The 20,091-nt window shown below is 37.7% G+C and overlaps 1 long non-coding RNA gene across 1 annotated transcript in view; it reads right to left on the reverse strand.

Moving 5' to 3' along the window:
- Nucleotides 1-20,091, reverse strand: part of LOC112932096 (uncharacterized) — a 212,897-nt gene that overhangs the window by 170,586 nt on the left and 22,220 nt on the right. The window contains exon 2 of the long non-coding RNA XR_012003227.1: nt 12,974-13,109. This is a non-coding gene — a long non-coding RNA (uncharacterized lncRNA). The remainder of the gene's footprint in view (nt 1-12,973; nt 13,110-20,091) is intronic.

Raw genomic sequence — 20,091 nt, forward strand, 5'->3', positions numbered from 1 at the left:
TGAATACCAGCTGAAAGCATACTACTTCATCCAAAAGTCAAAAGGAAATGCAAAACTTCACCCATTTTCATATTCTTAATGTTTTATAAACTATAACCAAAGTGTTTTTGTAGAACAACAAAAAAATGAGAGCTAGAAGGAAACCTGGCAATCAGGTAGAACTAGACCACCTGACAAATGCTTAAACTGGAGCTCAAATAGGTTAAATAAGTGGCCCAAGCTAGATCTTTGTTGAGCCAGGACAAAAGTCCAGGACCATGACTCTCAGTCCGATTATATTGATAGATACTGGAGCCCAACAGCTGATTTACAATTATAACAGTATCCTTCCAGGCTTCCTCTGCAGCTGGCCAATAGAACACATTAGTCAAGCTCTCCATCTACAATTTTTTCCTGCATCACCTCTCAGGATCATGTCCAATCCCTAAAGTCCACGATTTTTCTCTCTGTTGTACAAAGGAGACATTAAGCCCAGAAATGAATGAGAACTCTCTGGAGGATATAGGCGGGAGGAGGACTAGCTTAGCTCAAGGATGGCTCTCTGGAACAGGACTGAAGAAAATCCGGGCACCCTCTCCAGCCTGGCATGTTGCTTGACATTTTCATCAGTGAAGAATCCTTCTTTTTGACCAGAGATATCTTCAGTTTTCCTAGAATCTACTTTGGTGTAAAATAACCTCATGTCGGGAGAGCCTGGATGGCTCAGTGTTTGAACATTTGCCTTTGGCTCAGATGGTGATCCTGGGGTCCTGGAAGTCCTGCATTTCCCTCTGCCTGTGTCTCTGCCTCCCTCTGTGTGTCTTTCATAAATAAATAAATAAAATATTTAAAATAAAATAAAATAACCTCATGCCAAAATGCACCTTGGGATAGGAGCTTAAAGAGACAGAGCAGAATAGGAGGTAGTGTTTATGTATATAAAGCAGTGCTGATGTACATAACACTTTAGCATAAGGCATAATCTAAATTGGCACTAGAGTAAACCTAGTTTTCTAAGAACAAACATTCCCTTGATGATGATCTAGCCTTCCCTTGCCTCACTCACCACAAAGCATACTTCATTCCAGCTCCTCAGACTGCTCCTCATTCTGCGGACAGAATCTATATAATCCTATCTCCACACTTTTGTTCATTGCATATTTTGCTAGAATGACTATTCTTTTATCCATATCAATTTACCAAAATTTACACTTCCAGTAAGATCCTTTTATTTTTTCATATTTCTCTTTTTCCATGTGTCTTTCCCAATCTCTAAATTTAACATAAACTGTTTTGTTCCTATGGGATTTTTCTTTGTGTCTCTATGCTACATTTAATGTTGCTTTTTGTTTGGTTGGTTTTGGTGGTAATAATTCCCACAGAAGAATATCTCAATTAGACTATGTAGGGCTAAATCTGATTCATCTTTCTAACTTGTCAGTGGCTAGCACAGTGGTTGGCACACCATGCACACTAGAAACACATGTGCTGAGTTTAACCTAGTTAATGTCCACACTAGAATTACAGAAGATTTTGTATTATTAATTACTGATGCTAATTTTAGCATTTCTGGTGCAGTAGCAATTCCACTTGCTCCTCCCCTTCTTCCTCTTCTTCCTCTTCTCCTCTTTGAATCCTTATTATGGTTGTTGTTGCCATTGTTATTTTTATCACTATTATCTTGATCAAGAACTCCAAAATATATTGCCTGTAAGACTTGTCAACATAACTGGACATACTTGGCTGCTGTATGAAGTCTATAGGTCTTGGCTCCATTTGGTACAGCATGAGATAGCATCTCCTCTCTTAAATCAACCAAGAGTCTGAGTAGCAGAGAAAGCCTCTGGTCATGCTTCTTTTTGCCATGGCATATATAAATTATCCCTGACCATTAAGGCATAAAATAAAGTAACCTTAAAAAATGCAGGAAGCTATAAATTACCCTGAAAATGTTTTAGTCTCTCACTATCAGCTCTTCCTTGGATCATAATCAAAGTGTATCCCATTTAAAGAAGCCCTTATGGGTTTCTTCTCCAGCAGAATGCCTTGTTTCAAATTAATGTCTGGGATGGAGGAAAAGCCATTTATGTTTTGTTGTAACATCTCAAAAGGATATATTTTATATTCTCAATTAAACTGTGAACCCCTTGAATTCATGTTCTGTTTCCAAGTAAAAAAATGTTGAGAAACAATGGCCATTTCACATACCAAAGTCTTATCACAAAATATTATTTTGTAAAATTGTCCAAACAACTTTGCTAATACAGCTGTTTGAACATCTGGATGACTCCATTACAAAAAAAAAAAAAAAAAAAACTTCTCTCCCTGTATCTCCCCATCCCTCCAACGAGGCATCTCCTACACCAAGGCCTTTATGACAAGTGATGACAGTAGACACTTTAGTTTTCCAAGTCAACATCACTAGGCTCCTCATCACTGCAATAAACCAAGGGTTGCTTGAATAGAATCCTGTTTAGAAAGCGCTATTTATAAGAATAAATAAAATGTATTTGTCCACAAAGAAAGCAAAATATTCAAACAAAATTGATAACTTATCATGTTAATTAACTCTGCAATATATCTACTTGTATGTGGTATTTATAGACATTTATACATATATATGTATTTCTCTATAGATTTTGATTATATCCACTTCCCAACATTCAGACTGTCAGCAGTTTCTTAATTCGTTGCAACCTATATGTGAACTCTACTGTACAATGAATGATCACATTTATATTTGGGTTCGTAAACTGTTCATAAAATACTTTTAGTGCCTTATAAAGTACTTGGCTTATGTTATTATAAAAAGCAGAAACTTAAGTGATACATCTTACTAAAATCCAGGTTTTGAGATACTGCAAATATACATTTCCACAAACTCATCAGAAGTGGACCTGGAGCATTCTAAAGAAAGCACAGAAGGTGCTAGGTCTACTTTAGTGCATATCCCCAGTACTTAGTCCAATAGTCAGCACACAGTTGGTATTCAATTAATATCTATAAGCTAAATAAACAAAGTAAAAGTTAAGTCTTATAGGAGGCAATATGGTATGATGGGAAAAGCAAAATTTGAGTCCTTACTTCAATGTCTCCTGGATGCAAAATTTAAGGTCACTGCCTATGTCTCTCTGATCCCAAACTTCTGTCACAACAGTGATTCTCAAGACATGGACGTGAGAATTAAATGAGGACACATGAAAGTCTTCTTAAAATAATAATACTCCATCTATTTGGTGCCAACTATGTGCAAAGCAATTTCTATGATCTAACCTCTAATTCTCATAACATTTTTTCCAACAGGAATTAGTATCTCTGAATTTAAAAATACATATATACATATATAAATATATATGTATACGTAAATACAAATATAAATACCAAAGTTTCCTACTTCTGCTGGTTTCAATTTTTTACATTAATAGATGCAAGTGACTCTTTCCCTAACCACATTGTAACCACTCAGTCAGAGGCAAGCACCTGGACAGAAAGTAGGTAAGCCAGGTTTTGAAGGCAAACCGAAATGTGTGTGAAAGTGCTCTGGAAATATATAAAAGTACACCCAGTGAAAGATACTATTATTAACATAATTTCATATCTGGTTCAGAGGAATTAGAACAGTCATTGAATATATTTCCTGATTCTGGAAGCCCTGTGTGATATTCAGGTTTCACTTACAGCATGTTACAAAGCATGGCAGGACAATAAAGTGGTGGTAAGAAGCCCGAATAATATGAAATCACTCTTTCCTACAGTCCTGGGAATAAAGGAGAGAAGGAAACTCAAGAACTTGATGACTGTGCCAGAAATTCCATTTTGGAAGGAGGATGCTGTCTTCAAAGCAGCTAATGCCTCCCACTTCTCTCTGTTTTGATATACAGCCCGTCACCAACTTTGGTGAAACTATTTCTCATCCTCTACAACAACCTAAGAATCAGATCCCAACCACTTCTGGGGAAATGCCACATCTCCTAGGGCAAGTGAGAAGAGAACATTTCAATTTTATGGCAGCATGAGCAAAAATGTCATCTAAAGGAGCCTGGAGGAAAAAGAGAAGTAAAATATTATAAATGAACATTCCTTCTTCCTCAGCGGAGGGAAGAAGGAAAGAATTTAGGGCCAGATAAGGAACTCAAGCCAGAGATACTGTAGCATTTTACAGCCTGAGGTCACCAGGAGGGGGACAGGAGGAGGCCAGGACAGAGGAGTAGAGCAAGTGTTAGGCCAAGAAGTGTAGGGGAAATGTGTGGAGTTAGTCCTTGGAGGCTGCCGGGTGAGAACAGGGAAAGAGAAATGGGGAGGCAGCCAGTGAAGGTGTTTGGGGCTGCTTGAGAATATCAAATTTCTTTCTGAGAATAATGGGTCAACATGCACAGTGACAGATTCTAAATCAAGAATAAACTAAAAATATTCGGATAGTCCAGAGGGAGATTGCTACCAAGAGTCTTCTCTCTCCAGGCAAGATAGGTTAGTTATGTCAGATTGCACCACCCCTGGAATGAAATATATGTGCAAACTCAGCAGATATAAAACAAATAATATAATAATTCAAGATTTGGGAACTGATTGAAGAGCAGAAAAATGCAAATTTCAAGACTCCAAAATGGTGGGGGGATGATATGAGTGGTTGTGAAATTGCAACGGAAGAGTTGTACCATTTATTCAGGGGTTGGTGAAAATTCCCAGAAAGGAACACCTGGCAAAGTTGGCTGTGATGAGTCAGGACTGTATTCACCAAACTCCATGAGTAGAAGAAGAATTCCGAAAATTCCAGCAGAAAGCATAATGAGGCTACAAACTGGGACCAGGGGACTCCATCAGACTCACATCTTTCACTAAACATTGAAGGCATTGGAAAGCTTTTGAATCTGTTTTTCTCATCTACCTGAAAAAGCTGAATTGTAGCATGACAGTTTTGCTCTCAGATTGAAGAGAATAAATATTTCTTCTCCCTCTCCAGCTCCTAGAAATCAGGAAATTTCTCCAGTACTTTCAGCGACACATTCTAGAGTATCTTTGTTGTTTACTTTTGTCAGCTTATTAAAAAAAGACATTCTCTCAGACAATCCAAAGAGAAGTCTGTATCTCTTTTCCACTTCTAGTACCTCAATCTCAAATCCCTAAACCACAGGCATGTACATAGATGGAGAACTGGAGCTGCCAGCCTGAATGCTAGTATCTTTGAGCATGTCTACCCCAGAGAAGTAGAGAAGGCCAGTTTCTATTGTGAGGACCACAAACACTAAAATAAAAATACTGATAAATTAGCATGAATTGAGTGTAAGATGTCATTCTAACATACTACTACATTTTCCCTCACAATAATCTTTTGAGATAGACAAGTATATTCATCACCCATTTTTTACAAATGAAGAAACTGAAACACAGGGAGAATAAAAAATTTGGCCGAGGTCATATAACAAGATTAGCACTCAAGAAGATTGACTCAATGTTGTCAACCACTGTGTGATAACTTGCCAATGTCCAAGTGCCAGAAAAAAGTGCTCAAGGCTCTGGAATACAATGTACTCTGTACTACCAAAGGAAAAGTTTCACCTGATTTTGTAGGTATTTTTCTTTCAGCTCAGAAATACACATTCATCTACATTAACCCATAGCACATTGCTACAACTATTTACTTAAACATCTGTTTCTCTGCCTAGTGTATGAGATGCTAAAGAGCAATGACTAGGGGATGCCTAAGTGGCTCAGCGGTTGAACATTGGGCTTCCTGTGGGGAGCCTGCCTCTCCCTCTGCCTATGTCTCTGCCTCTCCCTCTGTGTCTCTCATGAATAATTAAATAAATCTTTAAAAAAAGAGAGAGAGAGCAATGACACAATGACATTGTGGAGCATCCTCAATGTCTAGCATATGACTAGGAATATCATTGGTAGTTTATCAATTTTGTTAAAGAAGTGAATAAAGTAAAATTATTTTTTTATTCTTTCATTATTCTTTTCATTAATTTACTATGGGCCTATTATGGACCAGATCCCATGCTAAGCACTGTGAACAACAAAACGAATTAGTCATAGTTCCTGCCTTCAATATGTTCTCAATCTAATCAGAAAACCAGATAAAAAACTGGAAAATTTAAATAGAGAGTAAAACGTTTTTTGACAGAATGAAGTATGTGGTATTACAGGAATATAAAGAAAGAACACAAACCTAGCCTGAGGCTGTCAATCAAGGCTCCCTAAAAACGGTTTTGAAATACTCTCTGGGAATTAGCTAGGCACCAGGGAAGCATGGACATGGGCCAGAGAAAATGAGGGGGCATTTGGGCACTTTCATGTGGTTGGATGTTGATGTAGTACAGATTATGAGAAGTCCATTGGGAAAGAATACTAAAAATGCAACTAGAGGTAAGATTTAAAGAGCAAAAAAACCTGTTAAACACTGAATTTCCTCCCCTAAGATCATGGGGAGTCATGGGTATGTAGCAAGCAAGCAATAGAGTAGGACTAGAAAAGATATTAGTTCCACTTCAGATGAGTCATCAGCCAGAAAGCTGGCACTGAAACATCAGGAGAAAAAGTAAGCAAAGGACCTGTCAGGAATGGAGAGTAGGTTACAGCTCAATTGTTGGATGTGAAGAAGCAGAAGGGTAGAAGGTTAGCACAGCAGTATTGGAGTCATACAGAAACACACTCAAATTTCATCTCTTTCACGGAGTCCTTGTGTGACCTTGGGCAACTTATTTAAATACTCTGTGCCTTGGTTTCTCTTTCTATACTCTGAGAATAAAACCACTAACCATGTAAGATTTATCTAAAGATTAAATGAAGTAACATGTAAAACCTCAACTAGAAAGGGAGCTGAGGATTTCCTGGCACTATGCTGACAAGCTATTGCCAAAAAGCACATACTAACGTATAGGGAAACTCTTACCTTCCTCCCCATCTGAGCATTATATAGGTTATTTACTCTGCATTCCAAACTTACATGGTCAGTGTTGTTATTGTCAGAGAACTCAGGATACAATGATAAGGGGCACTCTCTGAAGTATTTCAGAAGTAGCTTTTCTCTGTACTTTCCAGGCTCTGTGCCATTGCTCATGTCACATTCAACTTCACCCCCTCCACTCCACCATTTCCTAAATCTTGTGCTGTTGAGGATTTCATCCCTATTATTACCAATACCAGCTACCCCATTCAAGTTGTTCTTTGCTTGGTGTGAAACTCCCTTCTGGGATCCATCCTGATACACTTTGAGAACCTCAGTTGGTTAGGAAACCCATGCCCTACCTACACGTAGTTCAGGATACCAATCATCACTCACTGCTTATACCAAACTTGAGATTCTCACTTCAAGCAGGCTATTGCCAATTATGCAGATGAACTGGACAGCCATCAACCATACTAGCAAGAAAACTTCAGAACTATCAGTTCTATTAAATCACTTTTCATTAGAAGACTAATCCCAGGTCATCACTCTATTTATTTTTTAGTGTTTTATTTTAACTGATCTAAAGATGACAAGGAACTTTAGTAGTACTACTGTTTGCTCACTCTGGGTTATGGGTTAATCTATCTCAGGACACACAATCACCTACATTTACCTTTAGGCACATGGTATGCCAATTGGTGGCCTAGCCTATGGTGGTGACCCTGGCTCAGATATCTGCAGAAAGGAAAGGCTCCACTTCTCTCAAGTCTGCCCAGGAAAGTGACCTCGACCTCCCATGGATGATGGCTGGGGAGAGAGGAGCACTTGTGCAAGGAGATGATTAGATTCCAGTCGTGACTCTTCCATCCAATTAAGTCTTAGGCATTTCCTTTAGTCAGGTCTACACCCAGCAAACTTTGTACTCAGGATACTGACTCAGCACACAGTAAGTTCTAAAGATGCATACATCTAAGAGGAGAAATCCCAGGCATCAGAGAAAACATAGTTACAAAATGCAACTTAAAATGCTAAAAAGTACTATAATAAAAGAAAGTCCAAACATTACAGAAAGACCATGGAGAGTACAAGTATAACACAGGTAAATAACTTCCTTACATAAGAAACTATTATACAAATATTATTACATGGACACTATTGTTATCCTCATTTTACAAATGAAGAAATTGAGGCTCAGAGCTTAAAACTATACCTTAACCAAGCACTGAAGGAAAGCCTAAGGTACAGATTGTTGAATCTATGCAGCCCCTCAATGGACCTTAGGAAGGCTCCAGCAATATCTCACTACACAGAGTCATTTAAATCTCCAAGAGGAGCCAGAATGAACCTAGCAGATTCAGAGATAAGTTTTCTATCACATCCGCAAATGTCCCAGATGACTATAGTCTGAGAAGGTCCTAGCATCTGACTTCAGCTCAGATCATGATCTCAGGGTCCTGACATCCAAACCTGCATGGGGTTCCACACTCGGCATGGCGTCTGCTTGTCCTTCTTCTCCTTCTGCCTTTCCCCTGACTTATGCTCTCTCTCTCTCTTTCAAATAAATAAATAAAATCTTTTTAAAAATAAGTTGAACAATACCAAGAATGAATGGGCACACAGAATTGTGAATTATTACAACTCCCTTGTAGAGTCATTTGGCAACTCCTATGATGTTAAAGACATATATACTCAACAATTCTACTCCTAATGTATAAAATAGAACAATGATTCTCAAACTGGGATTATTGACTCATTAATAGACCATAAAATCAATGTTGTAGATAAGGAGTAACACTTTCATAAATTAGAATCACATAGCATAGTGTAATCCAGTATGGCAAAGAATAGGAAATAACCAGAAATTTTCAGAAAATAATCAAGGTAAGTATTATTTTATGAAATTTCAATTTCAATCATATAAATACATAGAAATACAAAACATAAAGGTTATAATGTAAAAAGCATGTCTTACTGCATTAAAAAAATGTTTAAAAAATACTACCCTAAAGAAATCCTTGTACATGTGCATAGGGAAGTATCCAAAAAAGGTCAACTACAACAGTTTTTATATACAGTAAAAAATTAAAAACAATATCAACGTTGATCAACACAGAAAGGAATAAATAAATTTATGATACAACCATATAGTGTAATACTATACATAAGTGAAATTAAAAACTAGAGCCAGGTAGTGAATCTCAAAAACAAATCTGAGAGAAAAAAACTACTTGATTCAAATAATGTAATATAGTTCACACAGTTAAAAAAATGCAAAAAAAAATCCTATATCTTCTTTAGCAATATATATATAGCAAAAACATCAAGCATTCATAGAAATGACATTCATTAAAATGAAAATAATGGTTACTTTAAGAGCAAAGGAGAAAGGGATGATGGGCAGGGCATTCAGGAAGTTTCCCTTTATTTTCATTGTTCAGCTCTAAAACTGAGTGATAGATAAATATCCATTATATTACTCTCCACAATTTTTGTATATTCAAAATATTTCATAATAAAAAAGATAATTCTGGTTGCCATGTAGGGAATATGTGGGGATGAAAGTAGTAAAAGCAATAGCCAACAAGAGATGTTGGCAGTGGTCTAGAAGAGAAACAATGGAGATTATTTGGGGTTAAAGAGGCAGTATGCAAGATGAGGAGAAGATATGTTGGATATTTTTTGGAGGTGGAAGGAAAAGTCTTGGTTGTGAATTAGATGGGAAAGGGAGTGGTGAGGAAAAAGATAAAAATTAAGACTTCTTCCTCATTTTCACCTGGAATAACTGTTGGGATGGTGTTAACTGGCATAGGGAAGATAGGCAGAAACAGATTTAGAAGGAAAAATCAGAAAGTTCAGTTTGGATTTGTCCTGTTTAAACTGTCTATTCAGCATCCAGTAGAAACATCAAATAACAATTGAATATAGAAATTTAGAAGCCAGGACTGGAAAATACAGATTTGGAAGCTACATGCACACAAATAAGATTCTGCTCTTCAGTGTGCATCAGTCTCCTTGATGCGCTAGGTTCTTCTATTTGTTGCTAGAGAACATTTCTCATACTTTGCAATTTGTTTTTCCCTTGAGCCTTATGAATAAAAATTGCTTTTTATCTTTAGTCTTCCAACTTGAAGCTTCCAAATATACTTTAAGAATTTATCTACTGACAAACCGTCTGCTTCTTACAGAGTCCAGCAGTCAACAACACTCTGCTAAACAGCCACTACTGGGCCCTCATTCATCATCACAAACATTTACGGAGCATGAGCAAATTCTATACACAAGCACTCTGTAGGATTCCTTTGGGAATGAAATTGTCTCTTATACCATCACTGACCTGAGGATATGAAATATAATGAAAACCAAAAGATACACACAACAATCATCCCACAACATTCAACTTCTCTTAAGTATTTTTAAGTGCCTACTATGTGTCAGGCACTACCCTAGATCTGGGGACTATTACAGTGAGCTTGACACTTAATGCTGGTTAGAATTAAAAAGCAAATGAAAATAAAGTAGTATCTCTAACAGCAAATGGAAAGTAAGTAAAAGTAAGAAGTCTAATATTTAAAATAGTAGAATATCCTCCAGATCATGAGTCAGCAGCACCCTTTCTCTGTAAAGGTTCAGATAGTAAAGATTTTAGGCTTAACAGACCATACAGTTTCTCTTGCAACCACTCAATTATGCTATTGTACCACAAAAGCATCCTAGACAACATGGAAAAAAATGGCTGTGTGCCAAAAATATATTTTTATGAACACTGAGATTTGAATTTCATGTCAATTTCACACTCACGAAACACTAGTCTTTTGATTTATTTTCAACTACTTAAAATGTAAAAACTATTCATCAGTCACAGACCATACAAAAATAGGAGGTAGGCTGGATTTAACCATGGGCCATTGGTTGCAAACTGTTGCTCTAGATCAACTTCGCAATTCCACCTCAGTTATAAGGGTAAGTTACATAATTTGCAGGGCCCATTGCAAAACTAAAGTGTGTGGAGATCAAACATCATTCAGAATTTCAAGACAGCTACAGCAGAGCATTAAACTCAGTGTGGGGCCCTTCTGAGTATGGAGTCCTCTGTGACTATACAGCTCACATATCCACAAAGCTGGGCTGTCATGTACTTATATCTTAATTGCATTCCTATTTTCCTGGATATAAACTGACTGTCATAGACAGTATTTTAATTATGTGCCCCTAGCATCAAGTATTTATTTGAATTCTGTATTCTAGCAATTCTAACATAGTACCCTAGCACATAGCAGGTGTTCAAACCAAAGTTAGTAGGATGACGGCAGAAAGCAGGAATGACCAGAGTTAAAAGTTTTGTATATTTTGTTTCTTGAACCACATAGAAACAATGATAAAAAAATTTTTTTTAAGATTTTATTTATTTATTCATGATAGTCACACAGAGAGAGACAGAGAGGCAGAGACACAGGCAGAGGGAGAAGCAGGCTCCATGCACCGGGAGCCCGATGTGGGATTCGATCCCCGGTCTCCAGGATCGCGCCCTGGGCCAAAGGCAGGCGCCAAACCGCTGCGCCACCCAGGGATCCCTAGAAACAATGATATGCTACTGTCAGGGAATGTTCTAGTTCCCTTGAAAACCCACTAAGAGGTCTACAGATAGGCATTTCTGGAATTTGCATTATAAAACCAGCTTGATTTTTCCTTGCAACATTGAGTTCTCTTTCTCCAGCCTCATCTTTTCTCCCACCTGGTACCTCACTCTCCAGGAAGAAGCATCCACTTCACTTTCAAAATGCCAAGTTCTCTCAGCTATTGGAGTTTTTGAGCATTGCTTCCTCTTCCTGGAAAGATTTTCACCACCTCCACCTGGATAAGTCTCAGTTTCTTTCACAGTTTTGTCATATCTCTCCAGAAGCCTGCACTGGGTGCCCGTCCTGTGTCTCCAAGATTTTCTGTCCGTGTGTCAGAGAGCTAATGGGGAAGTTTCGAGACTTCTTTCCCTGCTCCTCCAATAGGGTTAGGCCAGCTTGTCAGAAGCAGGGATACTAGGGTATTCATCTTTGTCTCTTAAGAGCTTGGGACACAATAGGTGCTCAGTAAATGTTTGATAAATCAATGTGTGAATGAGTGTATTGAAAAGCAGTCTAGTAAATGTAGTCTGCCTAGGTCTTTCAACGACTTATTTCCTTTGGGAAATCAAAACTAAAACAGCAGCCTGAAGCCCTCTCCTCAGAAAAACAACAGCTTACAAAGCTCACAAAACTCTGGCACTGTATGCCCTGCAAGGAGTGTGGCCCATTGTGGATGGGGAAGGCAGCTGTGGCCACCCAGTGGTCACTATTACAGTTCTCAGCAAAGCCTCAGCAAGTCTGAGGGGAAAGTTCTGCATATGTCTTCCTCTTGTGTCATCACTGTTTCATTCATTCGGCAAATATTTATTAGGTCCTAGGCAGTGTTCTAGCATGGGGACATGTCAGTGAACCAAAAAAGTCCCTTTTCTCATTAAGTTCACTCTCTAGTGATGAAAATAGACAATAAACAAATAAGCACACAATAAATGTCAGTTGATAATAAGAGTTATGAAGCACGAGAAAAGCACAGTGAGGGACTTGGGGATGGGTAGGGACAGTCCAACTGAGGGTGGTCAGGGAAGGCTGCTCTGATTAGGTGAAAATTGAACAGGAAACTGAAGTAAGGGTGGGAATGCAGTCCCTGAAGGGCAGGAGGAAGGATGCTAGAGCCCTAGGGTAGGAAGGAATACCAAGTGGTCAGTGAGTCTGGAGTGCAGGAGGAAGGGGACCAAGGTCAGTGACAGAAAAGAGGTCAAAATCTAGTCAAGGCAGGATCAGGAGGCTTTCAAAGGCCATGGTGAGGACTTTGTTCTTATTTTTTCAATTCTTTTATTTTTCTTTTTAAGATAATAATAATAATAATGAATAATGAATAATAATAATAATGTACGTTTGGAGAACCTTTTGAATCCAGACATTGCATATTTATCTTCAGATTTTCATATTTTTAAAGTACCAATATGAACCAAGTAGAAGAAAACATGCAGTTTTCCCCAAGATTCTCCTGGAGAACTTCAGCTAAGAACTCAAAGATAAATTCTTGGCATACCTTTGGGTAGCATCCATCATATAGTGCATTGTCATGTAGATATTCATGCAAGTGGTCAAATCATAGCCTTCAAAATCTACTTCCATCAAGTATATCTTGGATATCAGTCTTTTTTTGTGACCAGCATTTAGGAAACCTAGGAAAAAAAATCTTGCCTAAAATGACTAATATTTAGATTGTACACACATATTTAAGCAATTCTTTATTCAAATGTTTTTTTTAAAAGATTTATTTATTTATTTATTCATGAGAGACATACAGAGAGAGAGAGAGAGAGAGAGAGAGGCAGAGACACAGGCAGAGGGAGAAGCAGGCTCCACTCACGGAGCCAGATGTGGGACTTGATCCTGGAACTCCAGGACTGCACCCTGGGCTTGGGCTGAAGGCAGGCGCTAAACTGCTGAGCCACCCAGGGATCCCCATCTTTATTCAAATGTTAATCCTGCTCAGGGTCTAACCTCTGTCTCAATGTGTCCTCAGTAAAACTGAAATAGAAATCACAAAGCCCATCTCACTCTGCAAGCAGATCTGGGTTCAAATCCTAGCTCTATGACCTCCCTGCTTTGTGTTCTCAGGCAAATTTCCTAATCTTTCCTCTTCAGTTGTGTCATCTGTAGAATGACAATACTAATAATAGTGCCCACTTCCCTGGGCTACTGGGAGGCTTACTGTGCCCAGACTATAGTAGGCATTACACACGTGTTTGGTATTGTTAATGTTTATAATAACATATGATTGTATATTGGATTCTGAAAATGCTATTTTTATAAAATTTAAAAGGAATTTTGTCATTTATTTTCAAATTGAAGTTAATTCCACTTTTAAAATGTCCCAATTTCCAAACCCCAAAGCTGATATGATCATCAACTTCTCTAGGAAACTTTCTATCCATAAATGAATAGTTTTAGAATGAATGAAATCTAAATACTCTTAAAGCAACAATTTTATAATTTCAATGATTAATCAAGGCATCTGTGTCCTCTTTAGTCCACATAACTTGCTGGGATGGTGGTTGGGTGGAGACTTTTGGCTGTTCCTTTGTATCTATATGCCTCATATTCCTCTGAGGAGGAAGGGGAGGATAAGGGAAAGGCTAAACTGTGTGGTCCTAGGAGATCCACCACAGTTTGAAAATGTGACAGTTACAAAATCTGAGATCCCATGGTTACCTTGTATTCCTATAGCTCTTTAAAGTCATAGAGGGCTTAAAAACAAATTCCAAAAAATATAGTTAGAAAATTAATTTTAATCCAGTGGACATTTCTTCCTTATATAGTTACCTAAGTAGATGTTGGGACACAGAGACTTTTTAAGCCTGTGCTGGAGACATTACAAAAGTGGAGTAGAGTAGCTGCAATGAAAGCCTTATAGTCTACAAAGTCTAAAATACTATCTGGCCCTTTATAGAGCTTTCCAATCTCAGTTCTAAAACAGTGTCAGTCCCATAGGAGGTGCTTAAGAACATCCATCCTGGGGCAGCCCCAGTGGTGCAGCGGTTTAGCGCTGCCTGCAGCCCAGGGCGTGATCCTGGAGACCCTGGAGTCCCATGTCAGGCTCCCTGCATGAAGCCTGCTTCTCCCTCTGCCTGAGTCTCTGCCTATCTCTCTCTCTCTCTCTCTCTCTCTCTCTCTCTCTCTGCATCTCTATGAATAAATAAATAAAATCTTAAAAAAAAAAAAAGAACATCCATCCTGGATGGATGATTGAATGAATGAATGAATGAATTTAACCTTCATGACAACTCAATTTCACGAAAATTTTAAATGGTGGAGTTGAGATTTGAACTGAGTTTAGTGATTCCAAAGTCATGTCTATTCCACTGTACCATATTTCCTTCCTAACATAACTCCCATATGTTTAGCACTCTAACCCATTTAAAAGACATGTTATTCATTCTTGTTTGACATTAGCGACAACCTTCTCAGAAGTTTTGCCATTGTCATCCCCATTTTTTAGATGGGGAATCAATTTCAGAAAGGCAAAGTACTTTGTCCAGCATCACTCAGCTAGTATAAGGAGTTTGGACTGGGTACCAGCACTCCTCTTTGCCTTACATACAATGTTTAAAAGTCTGTTGTTTATCTTCATTTAACATCTGTGCTCCTGAAGAGTGTGAATTTATCTTATCTTTATATCTTCAATGCCTAGCATAGTTTGTGACTCATGGTGAACATCCCATATGTGATAGGTGAATGAATGGTGATAACTACAACATTAAATTGTGCAATTGACAAAAGGACAATCAGCATGAGGTTCATTGGCCACGCTCAAAACTGTTGTGTTCTAGTAGACAGATTCCAACCTTCATAGGCTCTTCTCCCTAATTCCATGCTTATTATTTATATAAGACAAAATGCATAAGTAAGGAGATTACTTTCAAATTAAAAAAAAACACCCCAATCTAGCATAATTCTCCCTCTTAAGGTCAAATGACTTCCCTTTGGAGCGCACATGTATCATCTACCTCTTTTTTAAAATCTACACACTAATAGACATAAACTGTTCCTAAATTATGCTGCTCCTTCCTTGAAGAATAATGAAACATTCTTTAAACATTAAGATGATGGTAAGGGATGAAATGTTTGTATAATTTTCCTTTTTGACAACTACCATAGAGTTTACGGGAAATATGATTAATAGTATAAAAATTGTTTCTATCTTTGGCTAACCAGTATCCGGTAATGAATCAACTCATCACAACCAAAGATAACGTGTACTCTGTTCAGATTTCTTAAATATGACATGATTGCAAGTGGAAATATTCCAAATCATGAAATATTTACACAGCAATGAAAACAGTTAAGACACAATAGACATGTAGGAACATTGTTCTGGAGAGAAAGACAGACAAAAGAAATGTGTGCTGACAGATGAACAGATATATTGACGCTTTATAAGGGCCTAGGATATGTCTCAGGATAGGCATGCCTTCTTTAGGATTTACAAATTCAGAGCTCTTTCTATTTCTGAGATGCAGCAGTCACAGGATATTTGCTTTCACTTTTGGGTTATAGGATAGAAGCTAAAGTAAGAAATAGCTGCTCTAAACATTGGTCAAAAATCATTTAATGCATTTTTCTCAGTTGCTCAATACCTCTCTCTCTCTCTCTCCCAACCTTCCCCCATCATCCTATTCCATCTCTGTCATATTTCCTCCCCTCTTTCTCCTCCTCTCCCCCCTCTTCTTCTTCTCTTGCTCTTTCATTATCTTTACCTCCATGTCTCTCCTTTTCCTCCTCCTCTCCTTCCTCTTTCCCCTGCACCCCTCTCGCTCTTTCCGTCTCATTTTCCCTGAACTTGTAGCTTTAATGCCTCAGGGTGAAAAATTGTATTATTAGCACATAATATTCAGGGATTCTTTTAAGATATTGTCAACCACAGAAGAAATTAATGGTCAAATACATGCCAAATTTCTACATATCCATTATTAACATGTGAACAATGTACTGCTATAGTATCTAATCTACTTAGACTTTGGGAACTGACTACAAGATTCCACATTGAATTAATTTACAAAATTTGCAGTGACCCAAGTTCCCCTTCAGTGTATCCACCCTTCCTTCTAAATTCCATTATCACTAGGATTAAATAATCAAAACCAATATTTTGTAATAGTAATCCTATTCTCTCACCAACACAGTTAATATTAAATAAACAGAAAGAATATTTGTAAATAGATATCAGAAAGCTGTTATTTGTATAAAACTTAACCCCCAAAATACTGGATTATAAGATGAGCTGTGAAATTTATTATTTTTAAGAATTTTATTATTTTTAAGAATTTTTTTTTATTTTGGAATAGCATAGCCTGCATTTATAAGATGACAAGTATTGTTTACCTTGAATTCAAGAATGTATTACTTAATATTTCTCCCACTGTTCTATGATTCGAGAAATTCTTAATGAGAGAAAAATGCACTACTGTAGTTACTTATTTAAATAAAACATAAAAATGAATAAGAACATATAATGTTTGTCTTTCTCCGGTTGACTTACTTCACTCAGCATAATACCCTCCAGTTCCATCCACGTCGAAGCAAATGGTCGGTATTTGTCATTTCTAATGGCTGAGTAATATTCCATTGTATACATAAACCACATCTTTATCCATTCATCTTTCGATGGACACTGAGGCTCCTTCCACAGTTTGGCTATTGTGGACATTGCTGCTAGAAACATCGGGGTGCAGGTGTCCTGGCGTTTCATTGCATCTGTATCTTCAGGGTAAATCCCCAACAGTGCAATTGCTGGGTCGTAGGGCAGGTCTATTTTTAACTCTTTGAGGAACCTCCATACAGTTTTCCAGAGTGGCTGTGTTCTCATTCATTTGGGGAATATAAATAATAGTGAAAGGGAATATAAGGGAAGGGAGAAGAAGTGTGTGGGAAATATCAGAAAGGGAGACAGAACATAAAGACTCTTAACTCTGGGAAATGAACTAGGGGTGGTGGAAGGGGAGGGGGGCAGGGGGTGGGGATGAATGGGTGACGGGCACTGAGGGGGGCACTTGACAGGATGAGCACTGGGTGTTATTCTGTAAGTTGGCAAATTGAACACCAATAAAAAATAAATTTATTATAAAAAAAATAATAAATAAATAAATAAAACACAAAAAAATATGATAGCGTTTCTCTTAATGGTATTTACCATTCTATTGTTACAAAGAAAACCACGGGCGCAAGATGGAGTCACTTATGCTAGGACAAGTCACCAAACTAGGACTTAATACCTAACCTAACTGCAGTTTTGACCTCCTCCAGAAATGTAGTCTTAACCACTGGTCATTTAGGAGTTTTCTGGTAAGCACTAATGAAGTAATCTGTCACACAGGGTCAGTCTCCTCACCTAAAGGTTGATGAGGTAATCTACATGATAAGACCCTCTAAAGTGACCTTGCTTGAAACAATCCTTTTCTTTTGCTAATAACTCTTGCCCCACCCTCCTTCTTAATCAAAACTTTCTATTTTGTAAAACTCTTCTGAGGGGTGCCTTTGGCTCAGGTCATGTCATGGGGTCCTGGGATCAAGCCTTGCATCAGGCTCCCTATAGGAAGCCTGCTTCTCCCTCTGCCTATGTCTATGCCTCTCTCTCACTGTCTCTCATGAATAAATAAAAATCTTTTTAAAAATAATAAAAAATAAAATAAAACTCTTCTTCCAGCTTCCCTCTACTTTCTGGATGTGAACAGACAGATTTATAAGAGATGTAACAAAGTCAATTAGATTTACTCAGTTGAAGTTCTGGTGTTTAACCCTATAAAACCAGCTTATTCAGTCATGGTCTTTCTTTTAAAGAACAATGGGCACTTGTATATATCTTCTTCTATCCTTGATTTCATTAGGGGCCTTTAAGTAGGAGACATGACAAACAAGGAACCGTCTCTAGTTTCAGGTTTATTCAAACATTTAAAGTGTTACTATTACTGACATTAATCTCTTCTGTGAAGCCTCCACAGCCTAAAGACTAATAGCACAATATATTTACTCATAGTTATTTACCCAAAGGCAAGAGAAGTGTAAGTGGCTTTCTGGTGACAATAAGTACTTCTTTGTTTATATTCAGTAAGAGCCCATTCTATGGACCTGTTCAGGGCTAAGCAGCATCTGAAAGTCCAAAGAGTTCCCTAAGTCACCCAGTGATAGGCACTGGCTATAGGCAAGGACAGCTTAGCTGAGTCAAAACAGTGTGTCTAGTTGGTCCTGGCTTCTATTGACTTTCACTAAGAAATCAGGCAATTTTTTTATCTTAAAGATTTATTAGTTTATTTGAGATAGAGAGCTAGAGAGAGTGACAGAAGGATATAAGGGAGAATCTTCAAGCAGACTCCCTGCTGAGGCTGGAGCCCAGGAGGAGGGCTCCAACCCACAACCTATGAAATCATGACCTGAGCTGAAATCAAGAGTTAGAGGCTTAATTGACCAAGCCCCTCAGGGGCCCAAGAAATTAGGCATTTTTGGTTCCACTGAGATAAATTCACCTATGGATGGAGCAGTTGTGGTGGTTCCCACTGACTTTATGATAATATTGCTATCATTAAGTTACTGTTTATGACGTGATGACTATATGCCAGGCATTCCACTAAGTACTTCACATATATTATCTCATTTAATCTTCCCCACTACTAGACTGTTATGATCATTATCCCCATTTTACTGATAAGAAAACTAAGATTTTAAGAGTTTAAGATTTGAGGGCACATAGCTAATAAATAGCAGATCAGTGTCTTAAATCTAGGTCTGTTGGATTCTATAGTTTAGGTACCCCCCCATAACACACACATAAATCTTTATTGCCAATCATATTTAGTATATAGACAATTGTTGACATAAAGAGCATATAAAATGTCTCTTTTTACAATGTAGCTAATCTCTAATGTCAACCTTCCTCTTGAGTTTATTAGAACTCTGAAGCAAAAACATTGGGCCTTACATCAGGGGAAATAAGTTCTGATCTTGAATTTATCACCAATTTGCAATGTGATTTGGGAAATTCATTTCCCTCTTTGTGCGTCAGTGTTGAGATCTGCAAACTAATGGAATTGGATTATATTATCTCTAGAGTCACTCACCATTTTGAGATTCTGTGAGCTGTCCATTGGTTGAGAAAGTCTTATCTTCATGAAATGATATACTTTATCGTAACTGCAATGATCATGATTTTTCAAATTAATGGAATTTTGAGAAATCAACTTCATCTTTAAAAATTAGTTTAGGGCTGAGAAATGTAACCATCTGGGGAGTCTAAGTATAAAGATAGGAAATTCCAAACATTGTGCTAAGTGTTTTCACTAATGCTATATCATTCTAAGATACGTCACTTTACTCTCATTTTATAGAAAAGGAGATTAAATCCCCAAGAAGTAAGGTTTCTGGTCTGAAATTATGTAATTGGTAAGTGGTACAGCAGTGACTCAGACCCAGATCCTTCTCTGGAATCACAGGCTATTAGAGATGGAAGAGGTTTGGGAAGTCACATAGCCTAATGTTCTATCTAAAATTAACACTGGGTTGCTCAATCCTGTGAATAACTTATGATCCTTTTTACTAGGTGTAGGTTTGAAATGTACACTAAGTCACCCATGGTTTAGATGAAGAGAGAGGAGACAGACATAAAACTCA

The sequence above is a fragment of the Vulpes vulpes genome, chromosome 8 (assembly GCF_048418805.1).
Source record: "Vulpes vulpes isolate BD-2025 chromosome 8, VulVul3, whole genome shotgun sequence".
NCBI classification, from domain to species: Eukaryota; Metazoa; Chordata; class Mammalia; order Carnivora; family Canidae; genus Vulpes; species Vulpes vulpes.